Source organism: Tenrec ecaudatus, chromosome 1, assembly GCF_050624435.1.
Source record: "Tenrec ecaudatus isolate mTenEca1 chromosome 1, mTenEca1.hap1, whole genome shotgun sequence".
In the NCBI taxonomy this organism is placed as follows: domain Eukaryota; kingdom Metazoa; phylum Chordata; class Mammalia; order Afrosoricida; family Tenrecidae; genus Tenrec; species Tenrec ecaudatus.
This window is the reverse complement of record NC_134530.1, coordinates 240,809,879-240,833,958: the sequence shown is the minus strand read 5'-3', so window position 1 is coordinate 240,833,958 and position 24,080 is coordinate 240,809,879.

The window sequence follows — 24,080 nt, the reverse complement described above, 5'->3', positions numbered from 1 at the left end:
CTTAAGCAGTATGTGCATAAATTTGAATAATTATTATAGTCACTTGACTTCCTTTTAGGCATATAGGTATTATGCTAGCACAGACAGCAATTTGCTTCAGGACAGATCTGGAAGTGTTCTTTTTGACAGTGAATGCAATGGCATTCCTTTTGAACTTTCCATTCCTACCACAGTACACCATACGATTGTCAGACACAAAATGGCCAATACCGGTCCATTTCTGCTCACTAATACCTAGGATACTGATCTTTCTGAATTTTATTTAGTTTTTGATTACTTAAAATTTCCTTGATTTATACCATTTGAAATGTGGTGGTGGCAACTAATATGGAAGGTACCAAGGATGGTCAAAAGAACAAACAAGTCTGTCTTGAAATAAATAGTGCCAGAGTGCTCATTGGAAGCACGATGGTAAGACTCATTTTATATACTCTGGACATGCTGTCATGAGAGACCAGTCCCTGGAGAAGGGCATCATGCTTGGTAAAGGAGAGGGACAGCGAGCAAAGCGGAAGGTGCTCACTTAGATGAATTGACACAGTTGCTAAAGCAATGGGCTCAAGCGTAGAAACATTTGTGAGGAGGGAAGTGGGACGTGTTTTTATTGGGCTGTACATAGTGTCACTATGGGTCAGAACTGACTTAATGGCACCTAACAACAAACAACATGTGTCATGTTACAATTATTAACTGAAGTTTTTCAGCTGTATCCTTTCAGTTTGCATCATGTCTCATCAACAAATGAAGATCATGAGAGCTTTTCTCTAGCCATGCCATTAAGGTTGACTCTACTTTGAGAAGGCATCTTTTTCAGTCACATTTTGAGTGCCTTCCAAGGTGAGGGGGTTCATCTGCCAGCATCATATCAACAATGTTCTGCTGCTACCTGCTATTCATAAGGTTTCAGTGACTAATTTTTCAGCAGTGGACCATGTCTTCCTTCCTCTTACTCTCTTCTTAGTTTGGAAGCCCTACTTAGTCTGATAGGCCTGCTGGTATTAAAAATGCCACTGTCATAGGTTCCAGTATCATAGCAACATGCAAGCAACCTCTGTACTATCAACTGACAGACAATGATGCAAAATACATACGATCATTAAGAAAAATGATTTCACTTTTAAAATTTCCCGATGTGAAGAAACTTAGAAGGGTGCAAATGAGTTCCTTGCAAAAAGCTGAAGAATATAAACTTGTTAAATAGCTTGAAAGTAAAGTTCAATTAAAAATAAAACCATCTTCTTCAAATAATGTTACAGTAGATTTAAATTTACAAAAAATTAATCAAGTTGTTTATCTATAAAAGCACTATCAACACCATCACTAAATGATAAGAAATGATTATTCTATCTTTGTAGCCAAAGACATTCACAGAAGAAAGGATATGAGATTGTACTTCCCTCTACTTTAACTGAAGGAGCTGTATAGTAGAGTATTGCTAAATTCAATTATAAACTACCCCTATTCTTCATCAAAAAGGTGCTACTTGGTACCTTCCCTGTGATAAGATTATAGATTATACAGACTAGGCCACATGACTTAATTTGGCCAATAGAATGTGAGAAGATATACTGTGTACCACACCCTAATTAAATCTTTAAAGAAATCATGACGATTCTACCATTATTCTGGTGGTGCAGTGATTGCTTGCCATATCTCTTCTATTTATAGTCTTTGTAATTCCCACCAAATGACTGAATGGCACCAGGAAGGATGAGTGTATTTTCTCTTTTCCAGATGGGCCTATGTGAGGAAAGGGGAGGGATGATTTTAACAGGTTATATAATTCAATTGTTAGTGATTACAAACGAAATTATTGGTGATTGTAAAAACTTGGAAGTTTAATGATACAATTAGTCAGTTTTGCCATCCTACTGGGTATCAAGTGGGCTATCACAGAAGCAGAATTAGGCGACTCTCTCTACAATCAAGAAAGAAGAGTAACCAGTGGAGTGTGCCCTTTGGACCGCAGGATCTCTGTGTGCTTGGCCCACGTGGATTAAGGATATAGAAAGCTCTGACTCGATAGGAGCAACAGAGCTGTCGGGCCCAAAGAGCAAGGAGAGCGGTGTGTGTTCAGGCAGGAGATGTACTTGCAGAGTGGCTTGTCTCCAAGTACATAAATGGGAACTACGTTTTCTGATCCATTGAGCTAGAACCGAAAACCGTCCGATTGAAGTTTATGATAGAGACACATGACCTTTGCACATTTTTATCAGTACTAAAAGAACTTCGCAAAATTCTTTCATGGAAGAGGCCACAGGACCCTGTGGTAGAAAAGTCAAGGATAAGAGAAAGGGTTTCATGTAGGCATGGCTGAGAAGAGGTTTTTCTGACCTAAGAACTTTGTCCTGCATATTTCTGATACTGAATTGTAATTTAATAACTTCTCTAATAAACTTCATAGTTCTGAGTATTATCTGTGAGCTCTATGTGTTCATTACAATGAATTATTGAAGTCATCAGAGACATAGAAGGTGCTGTAAGAGAATTGGTGTCAGAATTGGTAGTGAAGGTTAGAAGGTACGCGTATGCCTAACTTTTGCCTCATATGAATTGGCCTTCAGTTGATGTTGAATTTGGTTTTCCTTCCCTGTTGTGGCATTAGAGGAAATCAGATGCTGCCTCCATTCATTTTTACAATTCTCTTGCCTGGCATGAAAATGTTGTGTGTCAGATGGAGATCATCGATAGACTGAACCACCGATTGATAAAGACATATGTAGCAGAAGCTATACTACCCATAACAGATAACATGAACATCCTTACCATCAATGTTTTTAAAAAGAGTATTTGCAATAAAGAATTTATTGATCTTGCAAAACTCTATCCTGACATCATCAATTTCTAGCACCAAAGTAAAAATTTCAAATTATTAATCCTTACTCTTTTTAACCCAATTTTTGCATTTCAAACATTAGTAAATTTCAGTGCATCTGGATTACAAGTTTGACCAATTTCAGATCAAAGAAGTTGGTGTAGCCAATTTAGATTACAGATGACAGTTTCATATAAAACAAGATAGGGTTATAGCTTCTTATAAAGCATAACACAATTTTAGCATGAATCCCACAATTGTCCTCACAGAAACTTGCATCCTCACAAAAGCCTGAAGGGGAAGGCTTATAAACCTTTACCTATAAATACCAATGAAGTGCAAACTAACACTTCAATGAGATGCCACTAAACACTCATTAAAAGGGAGAAATCATGATTAAAATGACTGATTATATTAAGGAGTCAGCTACAGAGCAAAAATTCCCTTACATTTTTGGGGGGAGGGTGAGTGGGAATATAAAATGGTACAATCACTTTTTAAAAACAGTTTGACAATTTTTTTCATTGTACATGGGTATTTCATTCTTTTTTAAAAAAGTCATTTTATTGGGGATCATACAACTCATCATAATCCATGCATACATCAATTGAGTAAAGCACCCTTATACATTCGTTGCCCTCATCATTCTCAAAGTTCACCTTCCGCTTGGGTTCCTGGAATCAACTCATTATCCTTTTTCCCTCCCCCTCCCTCCAAGGTCCACCCTCCTCCATGAACCCTTAATAATTTATTATTTTATCTTATCTTACACTGCTCGGCGTCTCCCTTCATCCACTTTCCTGCTGCCCATCCCCTAGAGAGGAGGTTACATGTGGATCCCTGAGATCGGTTCCCCCTTTCTACCACCCCTTCCCTCCCGATAGTGCCACTCTCACCATTGGTCCTGAGGGGTTCATCTGTCCTAGATTCCCTGTGTTTCCAGTTCCCAACTGTACCGCTGCAGTTTGACAATTTTTAAATGCATTAAACATGGCACCCAGTCATTCCACTCCCATGTACTTACAAAGAATAATACTTGACTATTCATGGAAGCTTTATTTATATTGATCTAGAAACCAGCCATATGACTGTCAAAGGAAAAACAAATTGTGGTATATCCATACAACGGAATGGAGTACTATTCATCAATAAAATTATAGACCTGAGTTAAATAAGTCAAACCTATAAGAATGTATAATGATTCCATTTACATGAAGTTATATTACTAGAAAACTAATCAGTGAGAAAAAAACAGATCAATGTTCACTGGAGTCCATAGTGAAAAATGTATTATAAAAAGGCATGAGGGTGAAAGAATTATTCTGCACCTTTAGTAAATGTGAAGGCTGGATGGCCGCATGCCTGTGTTAAAATGTACTCGGTTTATTTAAAATAAGATTAAATATATGACAATTTAAAATAGGACTATATCTTTTTCAGGATGCTCTAATTTTATACTCCCCTTAGCCCAACCTACCTAGGTGATGTTATCTACCAAGAAACTCCTAATATTCCTTCTTCTTTTGGACCATTCTACTGTCATTAAGACACTATTCTTATAGCTCCTTTCTCCATAAATGTATGTTGTTTATCCAACTTTTATTCTTTTCTATAATCTCCCATCTGCAATTACTTCCCATTTTCCAAATTAGCCCAATCCTTGCCTGTTGCCTGCAGCATCCTCTGAGATTGGGTCTTCATTTCATCAGTGTCTAAATTCCTATAGTGTGTATATACCACATTAGCCTTACAAAACACACACACATGCATTGCAACAGTAAACACTATTTTATGCATATTAGTTGTGAAAGTCCCTCACCTGTATCCCTCCTTCAACAGAATTCACACTGGCAGCACTGAGCATGTTGGCAGCTAACAACATTCAGCTGGGTCCCTCTTTGAACTTGCTCTTGTCTAGAGGAGATTTCCTCTTCTAAGGTTTGGGTACTTCTGCAAATAGTTAGCTGCTAGTGACTGATTGATTTGTGGGTATAAATAAAGACATGGCATGCTCATCTCAATATAGGATAAGCATATATGACCATATAGCTGTAGGAGTGCCATGAGATTGAATGGCTATATTGCAATACTTCACAGTTCAACATTTCCTTCTGTATAATCCTGCTTCTTTTCCACAAAACTCCGTTTCAGATTCTATCTCCTTGCAAGCCAAAAAGGACATTTGTTGTGCCTTCCTATATAGAGATTGTGAAAAAAAATTGATGGAGGTAACAAAAGTATGTATCTCCTGAACCCTTTGTAAAGTTCCCTAAGCCCCCAGGAAATACTTGCTAATATTGAAAGTCATCAGAAACTCAGAGGGTGATGCGTGAGAAGATGGACTGGAGCTATGCCTGCCTCTGCACTAGGTCCACCCACAAGATGTACTATCCTAGCAAACGTATGTGTGGTCCCTTAAATGAGCCATCTCTGACCTGATTTTATTTTTATGGGTCACATTATCCCTTTGGAGTCTAAAGTTTAAATATATGAATTAGTGTGAGGAAATGGCAGAATGGGATAGATCAAAATTTGAGGTAGCAATTTTAGGGTTTACTCTCCCCATCTCTATATATTTTTTCATACTGTGTTACTAATAGACTTTATCTTTGCTATTGTTTTCATTGGACTGCCACTTATATGTCTTCCACTTTTTTTCCGTTTAATCATTTTATTGGGGGCTCGTACAATTCTTTTTTTTTAAACAATTTATTAGGGGCTCATACAACTCATCACAGTCCATACATATACACTTTTATGCATCAAATAAATTGTAAGATGTTTTCAATATTCAATATTGAATTCAATATTCTTTTATATACACAAACACATACATATATAAATTCCAAATACACTAGCTATTTCCAAAACCTGCATTTCTATCAATATTTGCTAAGGTGACACCTTAGCACAGAAATCTTGGGGTTCCCGGAGTTCATTTTAGAAATGAGTCATACTCTTTGTATAAAGACAGGGAGATATTTGTTTCTTCGGTGAAATAACAGGCTGCTTCTCTATTCCTATTCTCAATTTCCTAGAAGATTGGAACTCTGCAGATTTAAGCAAACAGCAAATATCTCCACACATTCACCATGAAAAGCACATTCATATTGGTAGAAAGGATTTACCCTGGGAGTAGAGAGTACAGAGAATACAGCTTAATACTTGTACTTGACTTATTATAATAGTTTTTGATTTGTGACATGGATTATTCCTAATTCAATCCATGTAAGTGAACATGAAGAAGCTTTATTGGTGCAGCAGATTAAGGTTGAGTTGTTAAGGTGGGTAACTTAAACTCACCAGCTGCTCCATGGGAGAAAGATGGGATATTTGCTTCCCTAAAGATTTACTGCTTGGAAGCCTTCTGGAACTATTCTACTTTGCCAGCTGGATTGCTATGGGTTAGAATCAACTCAAAAACAATGAGGTATCTGAGAACAACCTAGGACGAAAGTAGCCATGGAAGTGAAGTGCATCCTTTCGAATCTTTGTTGCAAAATAGCAGCAAATATATAGCATCTTTCAGTTGCTTAACAGAACATCAGAGGAAGCAATCATTCATAACCAGATTCTTCATCTACCATATCATAATGGTTGGTCATCTGGGCCAGTCGACTTTAGGCCCTGCTTGTTATCCATTTGTTGGGCCTATCACTACAATTTGTGCAGAGAAACAAGAAATATTTACAAATTGAATACTTATGGAGCAAGATGGCTACTAACTAGCACACATAGGATGGACTCCATAGAGACTGGCATGGAGTGGCCAATAGTAATGATATTATATTCTTCCAGAAAGGATGATTCTCAGCATAAAGATAAGTGGACACAAGTTTATTAAACTAAAAAATCAGCAAGGCCTGCAGATCGATTCCCCTTTGTTATCAGACTTCAGTACAAGCTGGTACATGAGGCTTCTCAACTTTGCCAATCAATTTTTCCCAGTCCTGGAGTTAAGTAGGGTGACTGACTGGCTGAACTGCAGGGGCAAACTGTGTGACCACCCTGGGGAAGACATCAGCACAAATAGGCTTGGCTTTCCACCCAAGCCAGAAGCCCTACCTCCTCAACAGCAGGATTAACACAGCCTACAGAGCTACTGAGGGGCAATGCTTCAGGGCAGCCTGGCATGGGCTTAAATAGTGAATAAACTAGCTCTCCATCAAGTCAGGATAGCTCCAACCCTGCTCAGCAAAACTAACTCCTGATACCTGTGGTACAGCTCTGCATGGTCCCTGTCTTAAGGCACCAATGAAACATGAAAATTTTGCAGGTTTTTTTTTTCCTTTCAACTTCTTTTGTCAGCAGAACACTCACATCTAGCCAATTAGCAAAATATTGGCATAACAGTAGAAGTAAAAACGGCAGCATTGGTTTTACAATGTACAGGCACGGAGTTTAAGTATTAGACAGAGACTAAAAGCCTCAGAGACCAGAAGCCACGCCTGGCTTATGTACTAGATAGTCCTAGGAGTTCACTAGCTGTCCCATGCCACCAGCCCCTGGTCAGTACCCCAAGCCACTCAAAAATACTTCAATAGCACTTATGCTTCTTATTTTGGTATTATTTTTTCAGGTTTAATTTTTAATATTTCTGTCTCTTGCCCTTTCCTTCTTTAACTGTTATATCTAAACTTTCATGGCCCCTTTTTCTACCCTTTTTCCTTTACCTTTCCTCTGAATAATTAGCTTTTTTCTTTTCATCTTCATAAAACCTGTTATTACTCAAATTTTTTTCAAATATTTTTACTCACTCCGTCATTGCAAAATAAAGCATTTGAGGGGTAGGGGTCAATTTCCTTTTGTTAACATATTTGATCTCTCCCTTTGGGCCCTATTCTTTCCTTTCTTTCTTCCTTCTCTAACACCTCCTCTTCCACTTTGTGATTCCCATGCCAAACACTGAATCTAACACTTTCTCCCAGATACTTCACATAAAAAGTCTATGACCCTCTACTGCACCACCTAACAGAACTAAGTACTCCCACATAACTTTACCTCCTTAATGACATTAAGAGTTATGTGAGGATGCCAGGAAAACAACTGAAGCTAGAGGTTCACACACAAAAACAAGAGAAACAGACACAAATAACTGAACACCAACCAGACTTAAGTTAATGCTGGAAACTGAAGAGGTTATGTAATTAGGATAAAAATAAGATAAAAGAATGATGATTGTACCCATACAACTGATGAAGAAAAAGTCTTAGAGGAAAAGTGAAAAAATATAAAAATTAGAAACCTCAGTATATGCCTTACACGTAATACTCCAAACATAAAAACCAAAGTCAAACACTACAGTAGCCGAATTACACAATATTATAAAAGAAGAGAGACAAAGAATTAGAGAAATGGAAACATGAATTAATGAGCTTACAGATAAACCTAAAAGAAGAACAAATAATTTTTAAAAGGCCAAAAAGACTGAGAAAAGCTTGAGAACAATGTGGGACGCAATTAAGACGAATCACTTATGTCTTACAGGGAGTCCAGAAAAGAAAGAAACAAAGAAGTTCACATAATTCAAGAACTCCTGCAAGAAAAATTTCCTCAATACTTAAATGATGAAAAAATAATTATCCAAGATGCCAAAAAAACCCCAATCCTGAGAAATATATAAAGGAAATCCACTGCATAGTATAGTAAAAATATTAACATCAATGACAAGGAAAAAATTCTAACAGCAGTCAAAGAAAAAAGAACAATTACATACAAAGGGTCAGCAATTAGGATAACTTTAGATATCTCAGCAGAAGCCATGTAAGCAAGAAGGTAATGTAGTTCTGTATACAGAATCCTAAATAAAACAGTCAACTTAGAATTTTGTACCCAGAAAAAAATATCATTCCATTATGAGGGAGAAATAAAAGTATTCTAAGACAAGGAGAAAGGATTTCATAAAAATGACATCAATACAAAAAATACTCCATGAAGTACTTATGGCCAAAAAAACAGTAGCAACAACACGCAAACCTGAAATCAATATATAAGACCATTCTTTATAAAAACCAACACACACAGAGAAACATCCAAAGCAATAAGAAAAAAAAATGCAGGTTCAAAACAAACTAAAGATAACAAACTTACAACATGCACAAATACAAAGCAAAATGAGAGTAACAAATATATATATATCAATAATCTCACTGAATGTTAATGGACAAAATGCATCAGTAAAGAGACAAAGCATAGCAGAATGGATGAGTCAAAAAAAAAACCAAAAACAAAAAAATCATCTGCACACTGCATACGAGAAACACACCTCAAAATCAGACATGAACAGACTAAATTTTAGAGGCTGGACAAAAGCATGCCAAGCAAACAGCAATCAAAAGAAAGAAGGGGTCGCAAACTAATGTCTGAGAAAATAAAATTCAAGGTGAATAACAGAATAGGAGACAAGAACACTACATAATGAACAAGGAAACAATAGCTCAAGAAGACATAATAATAATAAACACATGAAACAGCCAATGCAATACCCTCAAAACACAAAAATCACATCATCACAGAATTGAAAAATGATATCGGGAACTCAACAACAATAACAAGAGTCTTCACTATGTCACTCTCAAGGAAATGCATAATATCAACAAAAAATACTCAATAAAGACACAAAAGAGTTCAGTAACACGTTCAACAAAAACGACCTCATAGCCATTTCCAGAACACTCCAGCCAACAAAAACATAGTTTCTGTTTTTCTCCAATGCTCATGGAACATTCTCAAGAATAAACCAAATACTAGGCCACAAAGATGCATCAACAATTTTTTTAAAGTTGAGATCTTACAGCCTATCTTCTCAGAACATGCTATAAAATTAGAAACCAGCAATAGAACAAACAGAAATATAAAGATAAATACATGGAGATTGAACAACTTAATTCTCACAAATAATTAGGTAATAAAGAAAATAAAGGAGAAAATATTAAAAGTCCTCGAGTCAAAGGAGAACAGTTACAGAATATATTAAAACCTAAACAGAAGCCAAAAAAAAAAAGGTAATCAACATACACATGAAAAAAGAGATGAAATTCAAAATCAACAGCCTAACAAAACACCTTCAGGAACTGGAACAATGAAAAAACAGAAACCCTCCAATAAAAAAGGAAAGATATCATAAGCATCAAAGCAGAAATAAAATATGAAATTTTTTTAATGGGAAAAATTCAACAAGACAAGACGCTGGTTATTTGAAAGGATTAACAAAACAGACCACTGGCAAATTTAACAAAGGATAAAAAGAAAAGATGCAAGTACCCATAATAAGAAATAAACAGGGTGGCATTAGATTAGATCCAAACAAAATAAAAATAATAATACACCACTAAGAAAACTATATACAAACAAATTCTACAATCTAGAAGAAATGGGAAGATTCCTAGATATAATTCACCCACTCAAATTAATGCAGCGATATTAAAAACTCAACAGACCCATAAAGAAAAGACCCAATCAAGAAAAACCCAGCACCAGATCACTTTACAGGGGAATTCTATCAAGTATTTAGATATCTGATACCAACACTATACAAACTATTCTACAACATAGAAAAATGCCACACAATAAAACCCTGCTTCTATGAAGCCAGGATGGCACTAATACCCAAACTAGGCAAAGACTCCCACAAAGATATAAAATTATAGACCAATACATCACATGAATAAAAGCTAAATTCTCCAAAAAAAAATTCTGGCCAATAGAATCCAAAATCATATCAAAAGAGGAAATGACCATAACCAAGTGGGATTCATTCCAGGTATGCAGGGATGGTTCAATATTCAAAATACAATCAATGTAATCTACCACATGAATAAGGCAAAAAATAAAGTCCACATGATCATATCAGCAGATGCAGAAAAGACATTTGAATACCAACATCTATTTTTTATCAAAACACTCAACAAAATAAGGAAGAGAAGGTAAATTCCTCAACATAATAAAAGCCATATATGGAAAACAAATTGTCTACATCATGCTCTTTGATGAAAAGCTAGAAACATTTTCACTGCAAACAGGGTTCTAATCAATGAGTTCCCATGTCACCACTCTTATTCAACATCATGCTGGAAGTATTAGTGAGAGCCAGCAAAAAAACAAAAAGAATCAAGGGAAGATAATTAGTCAAAGAAGTGAAATGCTGACTATTTGCTAAATGATATAATCCTATATATAGAATACCCAAAAGTTTCTACTAAGAGTATACTTAAAACAATTGAAGGATTTGGCAAGCTAGCAGGATAAAAAGTTAATAACCAGAAATCAATTGGATTCCTATATACCAATAAAGAGAGATACTTAAAAAAAATTAAGAAAACAATACATGAGCCCCTCAGGAACAGTGGTGAGAGTGGCAATGTCGGAAAGGTGGAGGGAGGCTGAGGGAGAAACAGGAAACAGATGACAAGGTCTACAAGTAACCTCCTCCCTGGAGGACGGACAGTGGAGAACTGGGTGAGCAAAACGTCGGATGGTGTAAGATATGATAAAATAATAATTATTTATAAATTATCAAGGGTTCGGGGGGGAGGGGTAGTGGGAAGGGAGGAGAAAATGAGGAACTGATGCCAGGGGCCCAGGTGGAGAGTGAGTGTTTTGAGAATGATGATGGCAACATATGTACAAATGTGCTGGACACAAATGATGTATTTACAGATTGTAAAAAGAGTTGTATGAGGCCCTAATAAAATGATTCTAAAAAAAGAAAACAGTGCGTTTTATAATAACCACACAAAAGATAAAATACTTGAGATCAAATACTTAAGCATAAATCTAAGTAAAGAAACAAATGACTTTTTACAGCAAAAACTACAGAACATTACTACAAAACAAAGAAAGAAAGAAAGAAACAAACAAACAAAAAAAACCCCTACATAAATGGGAGAATATCCCATGCTCATGGATGGGCAGACAGTATTGTGAAAATGTCAAACTCCATAAAACAATCTACAGATACATTATAATCCCAATCCAGGTCCCAAATACATTTTTTAAAGAAATGGAAAAACTGATTATCAATTTCATATGGGTAGGCAATGACCCAGAATAAACAAATTACTTCTTTAAAAGAACCAAGTAGGATGCCTCTCATTACCTGATGTAAAACCAACTAGTCATAGTAATCAAAAAGCAACCTGGAACTAGCACAACCAGTATATAGACCAATGGATCAGAGTAGAAAACACAGGTATAAATGCATTCGCCTACAGGCAACTTATCTTCAACAAAGCACCTAGAAATATCCAAAAGGACAAAGACAATCACTTCAACAAATGGTGTTGGCAACTGGGATTTCCATATGCAAAAGAATGAAACTAGACACATATCTCTCCTCATGTACAAAAGAAAACTCAAGATTTCTTAAAGAACTACATGTAGATTACAGAACTAACAGAATCAATGAGAAAACTGGATCAAATTTAAGGGCCCTATTGTAGGGCATACATAGACTACCAAGGGTCACACAGGAAGCACACACAGTGGAAGACGAAATTAATGACTGGAACATGCTGAAATTCCATCACTTATGCATAACAAAATACTTCATTAAAAGATTGAAATGAGAGCACAGATTGGGAAAAATTTTTTACCACTGACACATCAGACAAAGGTATAATTACCAATATCTATAGATCTCTATAACGGCTCAATAAAAAATAACCCAATTAAAAATCAGGAAAAAGACATGAACAGGCAGTTCACCAAAAATGAAGTACAAATGGCTAAAAAATACATGACCCAATCCAAAATAACAGAAACAACAAATGCTGGAGAGGCTGTGGAGAAACTGGAATCCTTATGCACTTTTGGTGGACTGGTAAATACATATAACCACGGTGGAAAATCATATGGCAATAATCAAAGCAACTGCGGAATGAAATCCCACACCATCAAGCAATACCACTGTTAGGCATATGCCCCCACCCCAAAATAAGAGACCCAACCTGAGGGAATGTGTGCTCTCCCATGCTCATAGCAGCACACCTCACAATAGGAAAAAACTGGAAGCAGCCCAAATGCCCAACAGTAGAAGAATGGATAAAGAAACTGTGGTGCAGACTCACAGTGGAATGCTATGCATCCCTGAAAAATGATGTTGAAAGTATGGCACACTACATGCCATGGGAGGACCTGGGAACCATCATGTTGAACAAAGTTAGTCAATCACAGAAGGACAAATATCGTGCGAGTCCATTACTATAAGGAGAAACACCAATTAAACAAATCTTAGAAACCAACTTCCAATCACAGCGTTACTATATCTGCCTGCTGACCTTGACCATATATCAGCTCCCCAGTCCCCAGCCCCTTATGTGTACTTCATAAGAACTACTTCTAAAGAGGTGACCTCACATTGTCTGGGGTCACTCCTTCAAGAAGTAGGAAAAGGGAGAAGATCATTCACTGGATGCTATACAACATGTGACAAGGCTGTGACAAATCAACAGCACTAGAGTTTAGGTGCTGGTCTTACAAGGAACGTGGCATCCTTCTAGGTCCAGACCAGAAGGACTTGACCTGGAAGCCTGACTGAGTGAACCGGGACCTACCTCAAACTTACCTGTACCCTAGTACTTAGGACTGTAATAACCTGATGGGAGAGGAAGAAAGCATTGGTCACCTCAAGACTATGGCAAGGGTAGTAGTTGGGCCACATGGTTGGACCCCTGGCCTAGTGGGTATCCAACGAAAGTGGACCCAGAATCACCACATATTTCGTACCTCAATGCTCTTCTTGCATTGATATGGCAGGTATTGATCTGATAAACAAGGATCTGCCCTTGTAATTAATGTACAGAGAATTTTTCCCTAGCACCAACCCTGATGCTGAGTGTAAAGTTGATGCTCAATGTAGAGTTTAATCAATTAAGAAATCAATCTTTGCAAAGCAAAGACTCATGGATCACAACTCACACTAGGAATATACTTGCATAAACTTATTATAGTAAGAGTACCTTAAATTCTATGCTATTGGATAAATTATTTATGTTATCAATACAAGTGCAAAACTGTCAATTAGAATGATGCTGGGGATCTTAAAACTTTTGTTCAAATAAGTTGCTATCTAAGTAAGGCGTCCACCAAGTCCACGTCAAAGAAGTACACCAGCCTATGTGATCCAAAGATGGCAATAACAAAATCCAAATATGATGAAGGGAAAAGTATCAGAACTTAAATTTTGAACACCCAATTTGTAGAAGACTGGAGGACAGTGGGAGCCAAGTTTGATCTGCAGAGTTTTATGTCAGGTTAGCCTCTGGCCACAGGTGAAGAACTCGAACAGGTTTACTTTCAGGCAGAGATGTTTGTAAACTTGAGTATTGTGTCTTGAACCAAAGTATAATATGATACTTGGTCAGGTGAACTCCCTCTTAACCCAACCTGAATTTGCTCTACGCTCAGGTATTCCTCACTTATTTCATTACAGAAATTTCTTCTCTAGCTTTTAAAATATTGTTAATGGTATTTTCTTTGTTATTCTTTATTTTCATTTTTCTTATTACTTTCTTCATTATGTTTCATTTTGGTTTTGGTTTTGTTGTTTCTGTTAGGTTTCCAAGTTTATGAAGCACGGAAGGAGTGGATGCATGGAGACAATAACTGATGCTGTGGTTGATTGTGGACGGGGTGGGTGATGAAGGGAATTGAGGAGCAAACAATGAATGCAGGGAGCGGGAGGGAACATTAGAATTGGTTGTGCTGATGTAAATATGACTCTTTTTAAAGTGGTTTAACTATGGACGTGTATGATAAGTGAATATTATATCAAGAAAACTACTTTTGAAAAAAGAAACCAAACTTGACCAATGGTTACCATGGGTGAAGGAGGAAGAGTTTTTGTTTAGGGGTCATTGAGTTTATGTTAACAGTAGTAAAATGATTTGGAAAAGAATAGCAATAATGATTGTACAACATGAAGAGTGTAACCAATGACACTGAATTATACATGTAGAAGCGGTTCAATTGGAGAATGTTGTGTTGTGTATCCCATGACTAAAAAATTAGTTACACGAATAACAATGAGTACAAGGGATAAGAAAATATTCTAAAACTGATGGTTGTAATGATTATACAGCTATTTTTTTAGCTAACCCTTCTTCATAGGATTGAACTATTGAATTGTACATATGTGGATAAAGTACAAATAAAACAGTTTTAAAAAACAAATTGATTACTACATTACAAAATGGCATAAAATTCAGATGTTATAAAATCCAGATAATATTCTAAACTCCATTTGCAAAACCAAACCAACACCAGTTGGTTGACTGATGGCAGCCCCATTTGCTACAAAGTATACATGGTAGGATTTTCTTGGCTGTAATTCTTAGGAGTAAACCCACAGTCATCAAGTCAATTCCAACTCATGGTGACCCTGTAAGACAATATAGAACTGATGCACACAGGTCCAAGATGCAAATCTTTAAAGGCACAGACCGTCTCATCTCTCCCCCAAGAATCAGTTGGTGTGTTTGAACCACTGACTTTTGGGTTAGTAGTCTGTCCTTTAACCACTGAGCCCCCAGGGTTTTTGTGGACATAAGTCAGTAAGGTATTTTCCAAGTGAGGAAATCTTGCATGATACTTAAGAAAGCAAAAGAACAAAACAAAACCCCGGCACTTGTGCTCGCGTTTAAAATAATAAAGAGATTTGCTGAGCTTCCATTTACATTTCTAGCTAATTATTAATCATGCTGTGGATGTTATGGGTCATTTAAAAACATCGTGCTTATTTCAGCAAGGCAAGAAATACTTCCAAGGATCACCATCCCTTCAAAATCTTAACAGAAGACAAGGCTCACTGTGTTTCCTTACTTATTTCTCCCATTTGACTATTTGTGGCAGTTCACCAGTCTCATTATTTGGAGGCTTGAGTTTCCCTTAAAGCATAAACCAGCCATACTTCGAAGATCAGACAAGCAGCTTTCTTGGGAACAATGGAGCGAACAGAAACAGATACCATGAAATTCAGCCAGCATGGTCCTTCACAAAGCGTCTACTTTTCTTAAAAAATAGCTGTTTTAACCTCATTTTATACTTGTGGGTCATTTGCTAAAACATGGAATGTCAATTTAATGATCCAGTTTCTTAAAATAAACATGGAGTGCATAACAAATAACATCCCTGGTACTTTTGCAAGGGGAAAAACAATCTACAAACAGACACACAAAAGCAATGAAAATGTCACTGAAGGGATATAAACTGATTGTAAAGAAAAAATGCAAGCCCCCCAATTTTCTATTACCTGACACACCTGGCATCAAAACCATTGATTCTATGGCATGGTAGTCAAAGGCGGCTTTATTTCATACTTAATACACAGCACATACAGGACTGGTTACGAGAAGTCCTCCAGGCAGGAACTAGCTACAACGTCCAGTTAGTTAATATACAGGGGTAGTGGTGTTTTAGTAGTAGAATTACCACCTCCCATGCATGAAATATGAGTTTGCTTCCTAGTTAATGAACCTCAAAAGCAGCTGCCTATCTGTGGAGACTTACCTGTTGCCATGGTATCGAACAAGTTTCACCAGTGAGTCCAGGCTAAATAGATTAAGGAGAAAGGCCTGACCATCTACTTACAAAAATCAGTCAGGATTTTCGGTCAAAAAATCAAGTCAAATCTCTAGGTACATTGTGGTCAGATCAGGGTACTCATGAATCCACTTTGAGTCGGGTGCTGACGGCAACTACATCTCATGCATGGGAAAGAAAAGCAGCAGCCCAGCAGTATACACTGCAACATGATTCGCAATAACGCACAGGTGGAAACCACCCAGGTCCACCAACTGAAGGATACATAACACAAGTGGTTGTGTACCCACTATGGAATATTATTCAGTCACTAAGAGGAATGAAGGTCTAGTTCATGAAACAACATGGATGAATCTTGAAACATTATTCTAAGTACCCTAATTTTGAGCCCCATGTACAAATATTGTATGATCTTACGTATATGAAATACCTAGAAAGGGCATCTGCGTGGAATTCTCATTGAATTCTGCATCTTATATCTAGGGTCCAGCTCTAGACTGAGCTTTGCTTATGGATGTAGATCCTCAACTTCCCAAATGAAATAAAGATTCTTCACAGCTAAGTACACACTGGTTTGATAGGCATGGGCACCATGGAGGTCTCTCAGGAAGGATCTCCACTGAGCAGTTGTCTTTTCATAATGGGTCTGAGGATGAGAGGGTGGGAGAGAGTGGGAGAGGGGGTCTGTCAACTTGGTACAGCTATAAGAGGATATGGATGGTGTCTAGTCTGTCTTTCAAGTCACAGCCTAATGATATTTGGACGGGAGACACGGCATATTTATGAGACCCAGTGGAAAACCGGTCTCTTTTTCTTGCCCCTCTCCTTCCTGCTTGATTGGTTTCTGTGTTTAGCTTTGGGGGCTGATGGCCTGTGTGACTTGCCAGTCTTCTAAGCTGTTGGCACTTTGCCATATTCCTGTTGACCTTGGACCCAGGTGACTCTACACTCACTGGCTTGTGATCTCCCAACTTCTCATTTTGCCTTCCTCCTTCATATGCCAGGGTTGAATGAGTCTGAAGGTCTTCAGCTAGCATCTAACCCAGGAACTTGAACTGGACTGTCCTACGCCACTTCCTTGATATAAATGTCTATTTTATGCATATATGAGAGTCGCTGGTTTTGTTTCTCTAGAAAACTCACCCTAACACAGGAGAGTATCTGTAGGTTTCCAGTTTGCGGCAGATCTCAAGCTGTTCTTCAGCATCGAGGACTCAGAGAATAAAGAGATATGTTTGGGCAATAAATTTTCCCTGAGTTTTTAAATTCAGATGCTGGGCTCCTTTATACACAACATAGCAATGTTAATATATCCATCACTAAATTGGTTTGACATCCAAGATGTCTGAGTAGCTCTCTCAGTAAAATATTTTTGTTCCCCTTAGAAATCGGAAAACTTACTTTTCCAGGGTTAACACACAATGCCTTTCCAGATAAAAGGTGTTATGAGGGGAAAATTATTAGCCACAGTATTTATGACATGAGTGAGGGCAAAAGGAGGGAGCTTGATTCTTAGGGGATTGAGCTTGGCAAGAACCTCCAATTTTAAAAACATTCTATTTTGGCAATGGAGTCTTTCCATGTCAATTTTTATATTTCTAAGAAGTAAGATCATATCCTCCTTAAAACATGTAATCTTTCTTTCGTTACGGGATAAGCTATCATGGATTGTCTCTCTGTTTTAGCCACTCTCCTCAAACCAGTAATATATCAGCCAAATGAGCTCTAACTCCCTTGAAACTTTCCTCTCCTCCCTGTTTCTGGTAGACTAATAAGAATGTTATGGTCTGACACCAGAGGAGTGAAATGATTTGTCCAAGGTCATACTGCTGGAAAATAGGATGTATATTTCTATCCCAGGTGCATTGCTATTTCCATTAAAATAAGCTAGCACATACATCTACAGACCGTTATTTCTCACACATATCACACGAATTGCAATTTGCTATATAACATATTAAACTGAACATGCCTGAAATCAAAATAAGTAAGTTTTAAAGTATGTAGTGTTCAAAGAGAAAATTTCAGTGGCCTGAAAGATTCAGTTATATAGATTATTCACTTTCCAATAGCACTATATAATTCTTATTTTAAATATTTCCCCTAAACATTTGATATTTACATTGTGTGTTTGTTTTGATAGTTTGTGTGTATTTTAACTTTGAAAATCTTATTACAAACTTGGAGCTATGTCAGAATCAGAATTCTACAAAGAACTTTAAACAAAGGGATAAAACAATGATATAGTAATAAAACTTTTTTTGTTTTTCTTAAAAAAATTTCTGGTGCATTCAGGTGGTTATCCCACTCCCTTATTGCTTCAGTCCTAGATAATCATAATGTCTCCTTGATTAGTTCCCCTGAGTCTAAATGTTTTCTTCCTTTGTTCTCTCCTGAACACTAGAGTGTTTCAGGAAGTGTTTCACTACTATTTCAGGAAGTTCCTGAAATAGTGCTTCCTACCAGCCATTTGGTGCTGTAGTTGTTAAGCAAGGTCCAAAGTTCAAAATCACAGAAGTTTCAAACTACCAGCCACTCGCCTGAAGAAAGACCAGGTTTTCTACTCTCTTAAACAGTTACAGTCTCAGAAATTCACAGGGGCAGGTCTACCTGTTTTGCAGGATCACTATGAATCGACATGGATTCAGTGGCAATGCACACCAGCCATTTTTAGGTCTCCATACTTGTGTGATACGGAGGCTGTGCCACCAGTATTTCATATGCCATTATGGTCAGTCATGGTGAGTAGATTTCAGCTGGAGTTTCAGACTAAGCGAGATTAAACAGTCCATTTTGGCAAAGCTGTCCCCTAAAAACCCTATTGTTAACAAAACATTGTCTGATATAGTGCTAGAAGATGACTGGAGAAGAGTTGCCTCCTGAAAGCAGAGTCAAGTTCAATGAGATGGCTGTGATCCCATCTTATTTTGGACACGTGATTTGATGATGTAGCACAACTCAAACCAAGGAGAAACAACTGTAAACATCCACTAATAATTAGAATGTGTAATATATAGAATATAAATCCAGGCAAATTACACAATAAAAAAGTGAAGTGAATCACATGAAGACTGACATTCTATGCATTAGTGGGTTGAAATTGACTGGTATTGACTATTTTGAATTGGACAATGAATTGGTTGACTGGGAATTATATGTTGGGAATGACAAATTCAAGAGTACTAGTTTCTAATTCATCATCAAAAAGAATATTTCAATATCTGTCATGAAATATCATGTTGTCTGAAATAAGATAATATTTATACAACTACAAATAAGATCAGTATTACAACTGTTCATGTACCAATCATGAAATTTGAAAGAGAGCTACCTGTTAAACCAACTGGAAGAGATATATATCTGTGCCTATTACAAAGAAAGGTGACTGAACAGAGGTTAGAAATTATTGAACAATATCCTTAATATCACATGCAAATACAATTTTACACAATATAATTTTTTAAATGGTTGCAGTATTACATCAACAAAGAGCTGCCAGAAATTCTAGAAGTAGATGCATATCATTCTTGATATCAGATAGTTACTGACTGGAACAGAAAATACCACAAAGATGCCTATTTGTATTTTATTTAATATGAAAAACCATTTTAATGTATATATTATAAAAAATGGAAATATTGTAAAAATGGGGGACACGTAGACCAACAGACATTTGTTCAAACAGAATTAGAGGAACCCACATGGTCTTAAACCAGGAAATGTGTGCATCATGGTTTTATGCTTTCACCAAGCTGATTCAAGCAATATGTTGAGATAATTATCTGAGAAGCTGGAATAAGTGAAGAAGAGTGTGTCATGAGGATTGAGGGAAGACTCATTAACAACCAGTGATATGCTGATAACACAACCTTGCTTGCTGAAAAGAAGATGAATTAAAGCAATTGTTGATGAAGATCAAAGATTGCAGCCCTCAGTATGGATTACACCTCAATGTAAAGTAGACGTTCTCACCAAGTAACCAAAAAAACATGTTAAATGAAGGAGAGACTGAAGTTCTTAAAGATTTCATTTTATTTGGATGGACAATCAGCACTCCTGGAAATGGCAGTCAAGAAATCACAGTGTTGCTTTACAAAGGAAAGGACTTCACCTTAAACACAGCTTTGGTAGCATAAAGGAACTGAAGTACTCTATTGGGCTTACAGCGGAATCACATTGTAAAGAAGGAGAGGGTGGCCACCCCATGGTTGTCGATTTGGAACTTAGCAAACTTTGGTTCAAATCTATTGTGTTTGAGGTTGCTCAATAATTGGGCATGTCAGACTACCATATACTTGATCTTTTTATACTTTCTTTGCTTTTTTGTGTCATGTCTTAGTCCTGCATACAGTTTTGCCTTAGTGAATGAATGTTAATGATATTTTCCTTGTGTCTAACCCTCACTACTTTCTTAAACAATATTTATTTCCTTATGATTTTAACCTGTATAAATGAGCATCCCATGTGTGTTAATCTACAATTCTTTCCTATGTATGCATATTTTCATTTTCTCTATCATATTGTAAAATCTATGCTATTGACTCAATGAATGATATTATTATTAGGAATACCAAATTTCTAATGGAGGTTACTTCAATTATTTTTTAACAAGCTGATAATGCTGCTTCTAGAGTGGACCAAGGATATATACAAACTTTAGACATACAAATGGATTTTGAGCTCACACCTAATTGTACATTCTAATTTAAATATAACTACTTCTTATGGTGTGGCCCTGTTTAATACTTGCCCCCATCAAGTGATCACTGAACATACAGGTGCTATAACAAACTGATGAACAAATTGAATGGCCCCAGGTTTCAGAAAGAATAGTGTCTAGGGTCTTAAAGGCTTTTCTTGAAACAAGCAATAATCGAAGTGAAGTTCCAGCTAAGTTTACATGGAAGGAGCATTTCAGCTCATTTTGTCCAAGAATTCTAAATAATAAAGTCTAATGTCAGAGTGGGGCATTGTATTAAAGCTTAAATTCTGAACACCCAGGATGCATAAGGCTATAGATGATAGTGAAAGTGCAAATCCCAGTGGTCGAGTCCTCATCCTAATTAGGTCTACATTGAACTAGCTTTTGGTGTTGGATGTTGACTAAGGATGTGATAGTCTTGCTTCCAGACAGTGCATTCTATGACTTAGTGCAGATACAATTAGGTTAAAAAAAACTTTAAAAATTAGTTTGTTTTTAACAATTTCAGCAACATATAATTCATAAATCATACATTTCTATAGGTCAATCACATTCTTAAGCTTTGGAAAACCATCATCACAATCAATTCTAGGAGAGTTTTCCTTTTGAATGCATCTGAGAGGAATTACTGAGAGCCGAAGGGTGGGTGAGGATAATAGTGGGACACGAAGAATTCCAGGACATTTCTTGTTCCTTGTCCTCGTTGTTAGCTCCCTATTTCCTACTAACCTCCCATCACATCCCTTTGAATCTACTATCCAGTTGTTGTTTAGATAAGTTTACCTAATCTGGGTTTCATGTACAGAAAAGCAGACAAAATCAAGACAATATAAACAAATGGCTTAACAATCATGACACGGTGAAATAAAGAGAAACCTCAATCAATAACAGAGCAGAAAATATTAAAAGCTGGAGCAATTATCCATTGGCTCAAGAGACAGGCCAATGGCAGGGCTGTTATCTACTCTGCAATGCTCTCTGACGACAAAGGCATTGCCATCTGTGGCTCATAGGACAACTCCACCAGAAGCATCATCTGCACGGGAGACTGCAAATGGGCGTGGGGCTTGCCCTGCCATCCATGCCTTCTGAAAGTCAGTATTCAGAATTGAAGCGCAAATGCCATTCTTTCTTCTGGGTTTTAATTTTGTTATTTATAATTCTTGGATCACACATGCTGGTGTGCTTCTTCTTCGTGGACTTAGCCAAGGTCTCATTTAGATGGGTGCTTGTTTTAAGACAAGTCATTCAGTAGGTTAAAATTTAGCATATTATCATCTGTTTTCTGCTTTGACCCACTTGTAATTTGTTTTAATTTCTATTATAATTTTCTTCTTTCTCTTGGATTGAGGTTTTTCTGTGTTGTATTCTGTTGCCATTATTGGGGTTTCTTGTGTGATTTTTCTTTATATGAAATCCAGAAAGGTAATCTAATGAGACAGTAACTACATTAATAGTAATTTAGGGTTATAACAGAGGTAATGTAGGGTTAATATTAATTTAGGGTTATGACAGAGGAAGTTGGTCTGGGGGTCCAAAGATGGAGCTGAAATAGACACAAGAATAAAGGAGATGCCCTGATATTGATTGTGATATTGATTTTATTAGCCTCTTTAATATATCAAAACCATTGAATTGTATGATGTGTAAATTATATGCCAATAAACTGTTCAATATAATAAAAAATAAAAGTACATATATACTTTTATTATATATTGTATATGTATATATATTAAACCACAGTGTATATCATCGGAAAATTCACTGTGCAAGATATCTTTAAAGTGTTGAAGAGCAAAGATAACACTTTGAGGACAAACTGGGACCAATAAGAAATAAATTACAGATCTTGCTCTGACATCAGTTCATATTTTTCAACTATCAGTCTTCCTCTTTGCTTGCTTCCACCTTCCAGTTCATCACCTCATGTGCACGTGAAAAATGGACAATGAATAAGAAGGACTAAAGAAGCATCTACGTATTTGAATTATGGTGTTTGCACAGTGTATTGAAAGCTTGGAACGCCAGAAAAACAAACAAATCTGCCTGGGAAGAAGTGATGTACGCATGCAGTTTAGAATGAAAATGTGTAACTTGGCTGCTTTGCACATGTTATCTGAAGGAGCAAGTCCCTGGAGAAGGGCATTTTGCTAAGTAGATTACAGAATCAGCAAAAAGGAGGAATCCCTTCAAAGAGATGGTTGACATGGGGGGTTTTATGAGTCGTAGCTGATTCAAAGGAACCTAAAACAACAGCAAATTTTATTTTTTTTAGTATGGCAGTGAACATTGCTTAGTATATAGATAGAGCTGTTTGAGTCCAGTGTTCTGTTAATTGCAGCTCCAAGCATCTTAATGATTACAATCCATCTATATACCATTCCCTTAATACATTTTTCCTAGTATTTGGCTTTTACACTTTGTCTCTGTTCTTGATTTTTACAAAGCTGATAATATTGTATTCTTCAGAGGTCGGTTCATGTCTAATTTCCTTAGGCCATGAGTCCCTGACCATTCACTATAATGAAGCCAACGTTCCCTAGTCATGCTTTGTCCTGTTGTGTTATTATCTTTGGTAACTGTGTCCCCATCTGACCCTAATTCTGTAATCACTTTTTTACTTTGTTTTCCCTTAATGGAATGTAAACTCTACAACCTGAAAAGTATAGAAGAAAGACTCAATAGGTATTTACTGAATGAATAAACAAACAAATATAACACTACATTAATACTTAGAAAAAGGAAATATATCACTTATGCACAAGCACCTTTTTTTCTGAGAAGCATAATAGACTATTTGAATGTATTAATATGTAAATTTATTCTAAAACCACATAAGATATAACGTGTGTTTCATATTATTTTTAGGGATTCCAGCAAGAACTAAGTTGCCTATTTCAACTACTTCTATATGAATGCACTACAACTGACAGGTAACAATCTGGGAAATGCAGTTAAAGCATTTTGGGGGGTTCTTTTTTAAACAAGATAAGTATTTAAATAATCTATTTGAACTTGCTTCTG